Genomic DNA, 12,148 nt, shown 5'->3' on the forward strand with positions numbered 1-12,148 from the left:
TGCTTTATTAATCCCAAAAAGACATTTATAAATGTAAAACATTCCAACATTCTACTAAGTTTTAAAAAGTTAGGCACTTCATAGTTCATATTAATAAATATTTGTTTAATAAGCCCGTTGTACTGAAGAAAAAAGACTAATTAATCGAAGGTGTTCCCACCCTTTCCTCATAAAGTATTATATATTCCTTACTAATTTTGTTAACCATTGTTTTAGCTAGTTTAAGAATCAAAATAATTTTTTTATTTAAGGCATAATATTTATTATTACAAATGCACTTCAATGTGATTTTTAATAAAAACATGTTCTATTTATTAATTTTTTAAGGAAAATGCTAAATGTTACAAAAATTCCATTGTACGAATCCACACGAATATACGTGGCTACAAATTATAATAAATGAACTGATTCGTGCATTTTGTGTTTATGTTTTTTGTATGGTATAGCATTGCTCATTTTTTTAACGAATCTTATTAATTAGTACTCTTAGATATTGGTTGAAGAATTAAAATGAAAAAAATATTTTGTAAAAATCAAATAGCATAAATAAAATTATAAACAACATGATTTTATGTATTTTAATAAAAAAATACTTTAAATTTCTTAACCAGATGCACTAAAGACACTGGTTGGTTACTAGTATTTGTCTTAATTATGGCCAATAACACAAAAATTGACTCCTTCCTTCATTAGTAATTTAGGTCCACTTTTCCATTTTAAGATTTCTCCCGCGTGGTGAAAACATACAACATTGTCTCTCTCTTGCTTTCAAATCTGGTGGGATTGTCCCCCTCCCCCACCCCACTTTTTTTTTATTTTTTATTTATCTTAGATGATCTTTTCAGAAAGAGCTCTTGTATTGCTTCATATAGGTTTCATTGAAGGACTTTTTATTTGGTGAGAGCTTCTCTCTAGGTCCTTTGTTGAACCAATCTTAGACTTATCAAGGTAATCCTTGTGGCGTCTACCCTGCCTTATCTTCCTTCACCGGAAGTGGCGTCTACCATGACTTATCTTCTTTCACTAGAGGTGACGTCAACCAAATCTCCGTAGCCTGTATCAAACGTTCCACCCTGTAAGATTCACATCATCTGGTATCAGAGCTTTGGCTCTTGATACAGGTTCTATCCTATCCTATTATTTTTTTTTGTAATTTGTCCAGGTTCGTGTTTTGTCTTTGTTCTGTTATTTGTTTTCTTGTTTGCGTTCTTGTTTGTGTCTTTGTTTCGTTTTTGTTCTTGTTCTTGTCACGTTTTTATTCTTGTTTCTTGTGTCTTTCAGACTTTGTGTAAAAAAAAAAATCTGTTTGAGTTCTGTTTCAAGTAAAAAAAAAGTTGCAGAAATATTTAAAAAAAAAGAAGAAAAGAAGAAAAAAAAGTGGGTGTTTGATCTTTGAACACGAAATTGAGGTAGTTAGAGGATTTTTTTTGGCAGAAAATTGTGTACCAAATCCCCTTATCTGGATTCTCCTCTGAATTCTGAGCATTTTGATATATAGTGGGCCTCAAACGGACAACCGTAACAAAAGTTATGAACATTTGAAGTTTACTTGTCATGTCTGTTATCTTATCTGTTATTCTATCTGTTATCTTATTTGTTATCATATCTATTATCCAAATTAAATCTAATTTGTTATCCAAATCCAATCTAATCTGTTATCTAAATCATAATCTGATCTTTTATCCAAATCATAATCTAATCTTTTATCCAAATCAAGTCAGATCTTTTATCCAAATCAAGTCCAAGTTGTTATCCCAAATCAAATCTGTTACTCAGTCTGTGATAATTATATTGTCTTTCCTTTTATTTTTATATTACCTTGTGTGTTTCATTTGGTCCATCCAGGAACTTAAGAGTGAACACGAGTGGTAAAAGGCAAGAGGGAATACATTACACAAAAGCCTATATTGAGAGCATCAAACACGAGTGAACTACCATCAAAGAGAGAAACACGTGAGTAGAGTGTGGTGAGGTCCTGAATTTTTTTAAAAATTACTGCAAAATTTTTTGTTCCTTAATCATGGCAGGAGTTGGTGACAATGGAGGTGTATATCATCAACTGGAAGGATTTCAACGCTTATTACTGGACGCGATGACTACACAAATGCAACGTTTGTTGAAACGTAACAATGAAGAGCTCTACAGGCGAATAGAAGGACTAGAGCACCAAATGAATCCAAATGCTGGGAGACCTTATGGTGGCAACAGAAGGGTCAATGATGGATCGAACCGAATAGAGGGGCAAGACAGAATTGAGGGAGTAAAACTCAATGTATCCTCTTTTAAAGGCAGGAGTGACCCAGACGCCTACCTTACCTGGGAGATGAAGATTCAACATGTATTCTCCTACAATGATTATTCGGAAGAGCAGAAGGTGAAGTTAGCAGCAGCTACATTCTCAGACTATGCCTTTGTTTGGTGGAAGAAAAATCAAAGAGAGATGAAGAGAGAAGAATGGCGGGAGATAGATACATGGACTGAGATGAGAAGGGTTATGTGAAAGATATATGTTCCAACTAGCTACAGTAGAACCAGGCGATGGAAACTCCAGAGGTTATCCTAGGGAAGTTTGATTGTTGAGGACAAGGAGATGGAGATGACACTAGTGAGGGCCAACATTGAAGAGGACACCAAAGCAGTACATGATGGCTTCACCAACAAAATTTCTTTCCAGCACCATGACCAGAAAATTATTCATAAACCTCTATCCCTCAGAGAAGTGTGTGATGACCAAATCAGAAGGAGAGAAAAGAAAGAACAAGAGAGAGACAATAGTAAGGCATCACAGAGGAATAGAAAAAGGAAGAGTGATACACTTGAGAGATGGAGTGATACACAAGAGAGAGAGTGATAATTCTAATCAGTTAACTATTTATGTTTCTCCTAGTGTTCAACCTTTATTGCAGGAATTTAAAGATGTCTTTCCCAAGGAGATTCCTCATGGACTGCCACCTTCAAGAAGCATAGAACATCAAGTTGATCTCCTTCCAGAAGCTTCATTGCCTAACAGGCCAACTCAACAACAAGCCCCAAGAGACTCAACATAAGGATGCACAGACCAAAGTTGAGTATGTAAAAAGATTGTATGACTAAGTGAAGGTGCAAATTGCAAAGAAGAATGAAAGCTATACCAAGCAAGCCGACAAGAAAAGGAAGGAAGTGGTACTTGAACTCGGTGATGATCCTGGACATTTGAGGACAAATGTTTTCCAAGAAGGAGAGAATGATGAGAATCCTGAAACTGGCCAAATACAGGCTAAAGGCCCAAGTGGAGAAGGACAAAGCCCCTGAGTGGAGAAGGATGAAGGCCCAGAGGTAGAGACATTATCAAAACTATTAATTGTTGCTGAAGACCCAGATTAATTTGAAGACCCATAATAAATATGTTTTATTTTTATTAATAATTTTTATTTATTGTAATTTTGGCCCAAACTGTTTAGAAGGCCCATGTCTATTTTTATCTTTTTGTTCAGATACACTATAAGTATTGGTTTTTGTTTTCAATAAAAAAACTTTTGGCATTTTCATAAAATTTGGTGAGAGCTTCTCTCTGGGTTCCTTGTTGAACCAATCTTAGATTTATCAAGGTAATTCTTGTGGCGTCTACCCTGACTTATCTTCCTTCACCGGAAGTGGCGTCTACCATGACTTATCTTCCTTCACTGGAGGTGGCGTCATCCAAATCTCCGTAGCCTGTATCAAACGTTCCGCCCCGTAAGATTCACATCACCTTTTTAAATGACCTTGTTAGTTGTTACTGTTTTTTTTTTAATCTCTTCCTTTTCTTTTACCTTAACATTTTTTTTGATTAAATACGATTTTATCTTTCAAATGATTTTTCATCTCTTAAGATACACCCCCGAATATGACTGCACAATTGACACAAGTTGTAATTATTTTTAAGAATATATAATTTGTAGTGTAGGCCACTGTTTTATTTTCCAAAACTAGAAAATTTAATGTACTTTTCAACTTCAAGCACATTTTTCAGATGTAGTAGAGAGTTGGCAATTGTTTTTCCCTTTTCAACTTCCTTATTTTTTGGTTACAAATAGGGAGTTTGATTTTTCATTTCTGTAGCGCTTTTTTTCCGCAAAATTCCACACCCTTAGTGTAAGTTGTTTTTGTTTCTTTCGTTAGTCTCTTTTTCTGAGCATTTTTTGTCTCCGGTGGTGTACGTGCGCTATTCAAGAAGATACGATGAAGTTGGCTAGTTATTCATTATCAGAGAAGAAGAGATACATAAAAAAAATTTAGTAACACACGAATTGTCAATCTGTAGACTCATACGGATCAACAATTCTTATGGTTCATACAGATCAACAATCCGCATGTTTTAAATTTTTTTAAAAAAATTTAAATCCACATGATCTTACATTGATTAATAATTAAATTTTAGATCTAAAATTTTGGTTTCAATATTTTTTATAACTACCAAATTTAATATATTTTAAAATTTGATTTCAATCATTATCTTAAACTAACAATCTTATCATATTTTAAATTTTAAATTTTGGTTTCAATATTTTTTATAACTACCAAATTAAATATATTTTTAAATTTGATTTTAATCATTCTTAAAAACTAACAATCATATCATATTTTAAATTTTGGTTTCATAATTTTTTATAACTAACAAATTTATTGTACAATTAAAAATTATGTTTCAATATTTTTATAACAAATTTTAATTATTTAAAATTTTCTTTTAAATATTTTTTGTAACTAACAAATTTAAATTATTTTTAATTATGATTTCAATATTTTTCATAAATAAAAAATTCGATATCTTTTAAATATTTTTTTCGATTTTTTTTAAAAGTTAAACAAATATAATATAACAATATTAAAAATTAATTATTTCACCAATCTAATCTTATTTTTAGCGATTTAATCCAATCTAATCTTAATAATAACTCATATATATATTTTTTAATAAATAAAATCAATACTTAACATATAAATAAAAAAAATATAAAATATCACTAACAATACAAAACAACATTACACTACATTTAAATAATTCGGCTATTAGTTGATTTGGTAACTCAACTTCAAACACGTATTTCAAATGTGATAGAGTTGGCAACTATTTTATTCTCAACTTCCTTATTTTTGGTTACAAATAGAAAGTTTGGTTATTCATTTCTGCAACACCTTTTTTTTTTCCCACAAAATTCCACACCCTTATAGTAAGTTATTTTTGTTAGCTTTTGTTAGTTTCTTTTTCTGAGCATTTTTTTTGTCTCCGATGATGTACATGCGCTGTTCAAGAGGATACGGTAAAGTTGGCTGGTTATTCGTTACCAGAGAAGAAGAGATTCATAAAAAAATTTAGAAACACACAAATTGTCAATCCATATGACTCATATGGATCAGCAATTCATATGGTTCATAAAGATCAACAATCCGTATGTTTTTAATTTTTATTTTAAATTTTTAAATCCGCATGATCATACATTGATTAATTATTAAATGTTAGATCTAAAATTTTGGTTTCAATATTTTTTATAACTACCAAATTTAATATATTTTTAAATTTGATTTCAATCATTATCTTAAACTAACAATCTTATCATATTTTAAATTTTAAATTTTGGTTTCAATATTTTTTATAACTACCAAATTAAATATATTTTTAAATTTGATTTCAATCATTATCTTAAAAACTAACAATCTTATCATATTTTAAATTTTAAATTTTGGTTTCATATTTTTTTATAACAAACAGATTTATTGTACAATTAAAAATTATGTTTCAATATTTTTATAACAAATTTAAATTATTTAAAATTTTCATTTAAATATTTTTTGTAACTAAAAAATTTAAATTATTTTTAATTATGATTTCAGTATTTTTCATAACAAATTCAATATCTCTTAAATATTTGTTTAATTTTTTTAAAAGTTAAAAACAAATATAACTTAACAATATTGAAAATTAAAATCTAATCTTAATTTTAGCAATTTAATCTAATCTTAGTATTTAGTAATAACTAATATATATTTTTTATAAATAAAATCAATACTTAACATATAAATTAGAAAAAAATTATAAAATTTTACTAACATTACAAAACAACACTACAGTATAAAACAATTTAAATAATAATTGACAAATATATATTTACAATGTGAACAAAAATTAAAAAAAAAAAAATTTAGAAGAAAAATTTGAAAAAAAAATTATTCAAAAAAAAAATCATACGGATTGCTACATATAGATTGGCAATCCGTATGACCCATACGGATCATCAATCCGTATGGGTTTTTTTTAGAAAAAATGTTATTTTTGTTTGCAACTTTGCTTCAAATAACAATATCAAACCAATATCAACAACATCCAAAACAACATCCAGCACCCTCAAAGGACGAAGAAGAATAAGAAACACCAACAGAGTAAAACGACATAGGAAAGAGGAAGAAGAAGAATCACAGCGGTGCGGGAAATGAAGGAAGAAGAGCCATAGCCGCACGGAAAGTGAAAAAAGAAGAAGAACCGCAACGAGAAAGAACCACAAACCACTAAGAGAATGAAGGAGATCATGTCGTACATGAAGGAGAACGAAGAAGCAGAAGGAAAATGAAGAAAACCACCACGAGGAGGAAGAAACACAACACAAAGAAAGAAGAAACAGTGCGGCAGAATTATACAGACATGCACTGTAACCATATCTATATTAATAGGATGAAGAATATTTTAACCCTTTCACCTAGGGTGTTGGGTGTCCGATCAAAATTACTGGGTGCCCAAAGTAACACCCTAGAGAGTTTCTATTACCTGGTCCTTGCCGGAAAAAATTCCTCTCCTGCCTGTTATATTAGTACACATGTTGCCGCATCGGAATAGTAACAAATCCAATCCACAATTATACTGCAAGATTATGTGTTTCTCAGATAACATAAGTACAACCCACTTTAATTTATTTATGATATGTTTGAATTGCAGTTGCATCCAACTAACATTATTCTTTAAAGTGGGTTGTACTAAAACGTGTACACGGTTATTCTCAAATTCAATGAATGACATGATTATTAAGATTTCCAGAAAAAAATACTGATAATGACTAAAATATTCACGACTATGGTAAGATGTAATTGTTGAATTCATTATAAAAATACAATGATATACTTGAAGAAATTGAATATCAAATGTAGTGAAAGTATATAGCTACTCCATAGACAAGGGAGAGTATATAACCACTTCAGCTAAAAACAAAGGTGGCTACATAAACATCAAATGCAAAAGAACTTCAAAACGGTAATACACAATCTGAAAGCCCTACTAAGAAACCTATCATACAAAGAATGAAGTACAAAAACAAGTATGATCATTAAAAAAGAAAAACTACCCTGCTCGTACAACTTCTATTTGGCAAGGGTTGTGTTACCTCGCAGTATTGAAGGAATCCAGTACTCTTTGCATACACGTAATAACAGTTTAATTACATAACGAGTGGGATGTAACACAATCAAAGGAATAATACATAGAACGGCAGCAGAAGAGGCAAAGGCCAAAGTTGCAGCACTAGCACCCAACTAATGATTCAACCGTATCAGATTATTCTACTCAGATGATGATCAGCTTGCTCTATAGCTTTCAACATAAAACAACTCTAGGCCAAAACACATCCAAATATAAAAAACACTCTAAAATGATGCAAGGAATCCCCGATGGCTCACTCCAGAAAGTGCTTTTCCAGGCTATGCCATACCTCATGTAGACAATTGGAACCTGCCACTAGGCTTTTTTCTTCTCCATCCCTGATATTTCCATATTAAAAACCTTTTAGTACCAGCAAGATATTAATATACATGAAAAATAAGCGGAAAAAAACTTAGCAGAGGTAAACTTACAAAGGCAGCGTAATACACAAAGGTCAATCCAGCCAAAACAACAAATGCAATTTGGAATACATTGTACCTGTAATGTGATAACCAGTAAATCAAACTATATTAAACTGTTTCTACTATAGCTACGCGAAGTTTACAGGTCCTCATCTTAAATTCGCCAAGGATAACGATAAAGGAAACAACCTGGATAGGCAGGTTATGCTGCTTACACCCCAAAAATATAAAAAAAGAAAGAAAGAATCTACAATCTGTTGGATCTATAACATGTCACATCAATTTACTGCACGCATTATCCAATCCAACACCCTACTTATTAAATATTTTAGTTCGTCAATGATGAGTATGTGAAGCATGATTCCTCATAGAACTTCAACTGAAAATATGAGATTTGTTTGAATTCATATTGGAACAATAAGACTGCCGACCCATTGTGTGCTCTAGATCTACAACTTAGCAAAAGGAAGGGACCATTTTTGCCCCAGTATAAGGCAGAGCAAGAGAGGCAGAAGAAATCCAGATTGACTCACTTGTACAAATATTTAATTCCTCGAAGAGACTCCAAAGTGTGGCCAAATATTTCCTGGGCTGCAGTTGCTTGAGCATAGTAGGCAAATGCTGTGGAGCAGAACTGGATCACACTGAAAAGGTAAAACAATAGAACTTTGAGCTGTACAGCATCACATTATCATGACAACATAACAAGTGCCTTATGCTTTAAATAGAACACTATGCGCTATACTCCAAAGCATTTGTTATGCTGCAGAAACAATGACTTAATTTTCCTTTCCACTTCCAAATTTAATAATTTCAAAGGGGAAAGTCAAAGCCCAACATATAATAGTATCCCCATTTTAAATTTCCACTTTTGCGAAACTCTTCATACAATATGTAACCAAAAGCAATACAGATAACACTCAGAGGTAGAAACTTTAACTTCAATACAGATAACATCCCATTTGGAATGTACAGTACAGACTATACTGACCTAATGGAACAAAGAAGAATAAGGCCCACATTAAACAGAAAAGAGTTCATGAGAGTTCCTCCCCACCTGCCAGAGATAAGATCACATTATAAGATACAAAAGGGATAACAAACTACCAAAAATGGATAGCAAAATGATAAATCTGTCAGCACAATTTTATTACTTCATGGGATGTATAGTAATGAAAACTAGTCTCAGTCCAAGCATCATGGCACCAGCAATCACAGCAAGGAGAAGGTAGAAGCAGAAAAATGCAAATGCAGCAGTGCCAAGAAGACCTGATGAAAGAACAAATTACATATATCATCTAGATTAACTGAATGAATATTACATATAATGTATCAATTATTATACATAACTGAAGGAAAGAAAAATAGCCTGAGCTTTCCAACATACCCCAGACATCATCTAGCTTGATGAAAACTTCATTCAAGAAAGGAGAAAGTGGAGGATCAATTAATAGGTAGATAATTATATGAGTGACCCACGCCACTGAAACAATCAACCTGTTACAATTTTCAAATGTTAGGTTAGATAAGAAACATAACACCTGTTAAAGTAAGCAATCTTTGTAAAACTATGTGCAACAGTTCAAAGCATCATTATTCATTATGCATCATACATTATAGCTTACCCTAAAATTCCCAAAACATATTTTGCCAAGTAACCAAGAACTGTTAGAGCCCATGTTGTCTCAGCCTGTATTCATGCAAGCTTAGTCAGAGGGAAAAAAATTACACATTGATTATGCCTGAATTAGAAAGTTAGAAATTTCATTACTGACCTTTTCCCCTTGTGGATACATCTCTTCAAGAAGCTTTACATCTTCTTCTAATTGAAACAACTCCTAGAAAAATATGTGAAATGGATTAGTAAATAACTACTATCACGCAACTATGAATACTTCAGCAACTGTATACTTTCTACCACAAACTATAACAGCATGCATCAAATTATTACATGGAAAGCCCAAGCTAACACCTGTTTCGGAAAATTTATATGATAAATCACCAATATTTGTTGTTTACCTTCTCAACTCCCTTCACATTTTTACGAAACTTTCTACCCTTTGAACCAGTTCTTTCTTCCTGATGTAGTGCCTCAGCTGCTTTTTTTAGTTCTCTTGCTTTTTTACCCAGTTCAGTGGCTTCCTACAGTAACCAGCCAGGAACACCATAAATATAGTATGGCATATCATGTAACCAAATACACACATAATCAACAATTTAATATATCTCCTTCAGTAACAATACAGCACCTTGATATACTGCGAGCGAGTTATAACAGCCTTTGGACGCCGAATAAATGAAAATATAAGTCCTAATGGAAGACAGGCAATACCAACACCACCAAATATCTGGATTGAACAGTGAGAAAACAATGGTTAAATATCAAGAATAGGACAACTAGTGCTTAATGTGATTTAGAATGGAAGGCTTACTTAAATAAATCCATTACGAGACTGCTTTCGCTCAGTATTTTTATTTTATTATATCCAACAAAATCTCAATTGCCAAAGAGAATAGTATAATGCAGTATTCTAATTCACTCAGTCTCACACTTATAGAAAAAAGTATAGCCAGAAGAGTATTTATTCATCCAAAACAATAATGTTAACCAAACAAGCCTAAAAACCTATGCCAAATAAGAAGCAGGAAAATTGAAACAGGTAAATTAAATTTTATGAAGAATGAGCTTACAGCAAAAAGCACAGATCCAACAATAGTAGCAAGTGCAACAAACATATTCTGGAAAGGTAGTACGCATGGTCCATGTTTTCTCTGATGAAGGACTAGCAGAGAATGCTGAGCACTGGTTTGAGGACAATGGGGGAAAAAAGGAGAATGAGCAACAGCAAAAATATTACCTCTGACAACAACAAAACTAGCCAAAAGAAAAACAAAAAACTAGTGCAGAAAAACACCTGATGGGCATCACTTCCAATACAAGGTTGACCACTACTGAATGTCCATGTGCTAGGAAATGAAGTTGTGGATGAAGAGAGATGCCTAATAGTAAAGTCCACCTTACCAACCAGCCCTAATATATCAATCATGGAATAGAAGCATAAACAAACACAGTTTAAAGCTCATATTAAACCACATCAGATTTGAAGTATTTACTCAAGATTGTAGGTGGATTGTATTGTATCTTTATCTTTAATGAATTTGAAATGACGAACAAAAATGACTAACCTTCTTGAAAGAATGACTAAATTCTGAATCATGACTTTAACTCTTTAAGATGATGATGAATTATATAGTATTATTTACACCTATAAATATAATTTTAAATATTTTAATTGTTTAATTTATGTAGAAATTCTTTACGTATATGTTCCATTTCCAAGCCAACCTACATTAAAAAGTGAACATTGTCCAGGAAATGAAACAGGTTTGATGAGTTGAAATTTTCAATAACTTTTTTTTTTGTCTCACCAAGTCTAATACAACCATTGGTGAAGAATTACCTGAGCCTTTAGTACACAAGGCAACCAAGGAAGGTGGAGGCGAGTTTACATGAGGAAAGGACATTAGAAGGGTGATTTGGTCATAATTGTTAGTGAATGGGCATTTTGGGGTGTGGAGTTAGATATTTTGCCTTTTGTTATCTTTACAGTTATTAGTAACATATTTGGAGAGAGAAGGGGGAGCATTTTCTATTTTTTGGGGATTATTATCATTTTGGATAGAGGAGCTTGGCTCTAGGACAGACTGGGTACCCATTCCCGTCTGTTTTTTCTTTGTTCTTGTTATCTTTTTAATTCAACCAAGGTCTCCCTGTTTCATTCACAATATCTACGATATTTTGTTTTCTGGTTCTGCATCAATTTGGTCCGACCTGCCGGATATAATCTCATCTGTGGATGCCCACAACTAGGAATCAGAAAAAGAAGAATCAACGACAGGAATCAGCGGAAATGAAGGCACGCATGATTCATGTAGAAGGAGAGCTGGATTGGGTTCGATCGTCAATTGAGGAACTGCATCTTAAGGCAGCAGAAAGCAAATCGATTATGGACCAGCTGCAGAAACAATCGGAGCAACAAACAAAACTGATAGAGGCCATATCTCGAGGTTTTAGGAGGAATGGAGACAAAGATGGAGGTGAGAACTTGGTGGGACAGAAGGAGAGTGAGAAATCGAAGGCGAGTGCGAGCTTGAAGCCATTGGAGGGAACCGCTTTGGTGGAATTTCGTCAATCCCTCAAAAAGGTGGAGTTACCCATGTTTAATGGAGAGGACCCAGCGGGGTGGATTACAAGAGCTGAGATTTATTTTCGTGTTCACAAAACCAGCGAGGAAGTGAA

At 32.7% G+C, this 12,148-nt stretch overlaps 1 pseudogene; it reads right to left on the bottom strand.

Moving 5' to 3' along the window:
- Window positions 1-7,184: 7,184 nt before the first annotated feature.
- On the bottom strand, window positions 7,185-10,913 carry LOC114390207 (annotated as a pseudogene).
- Window positions 10,914-12,148: the final 1,235 nt, after the last annotated feature.

This window comes from Glycine soja, chromosome 16 (genome assembly GCF_004193775.1).
Source record: "Glycine soja cultivar W05 chromosome 16, ASM419377v2, whole genome shotgun sequence".
Lineage (NCBI taxonomy): Eukaryota > Viridiplantae > Streptophyta > Magnoliopsida > Fabales > Fabaceae > Glycine > Glycine soja.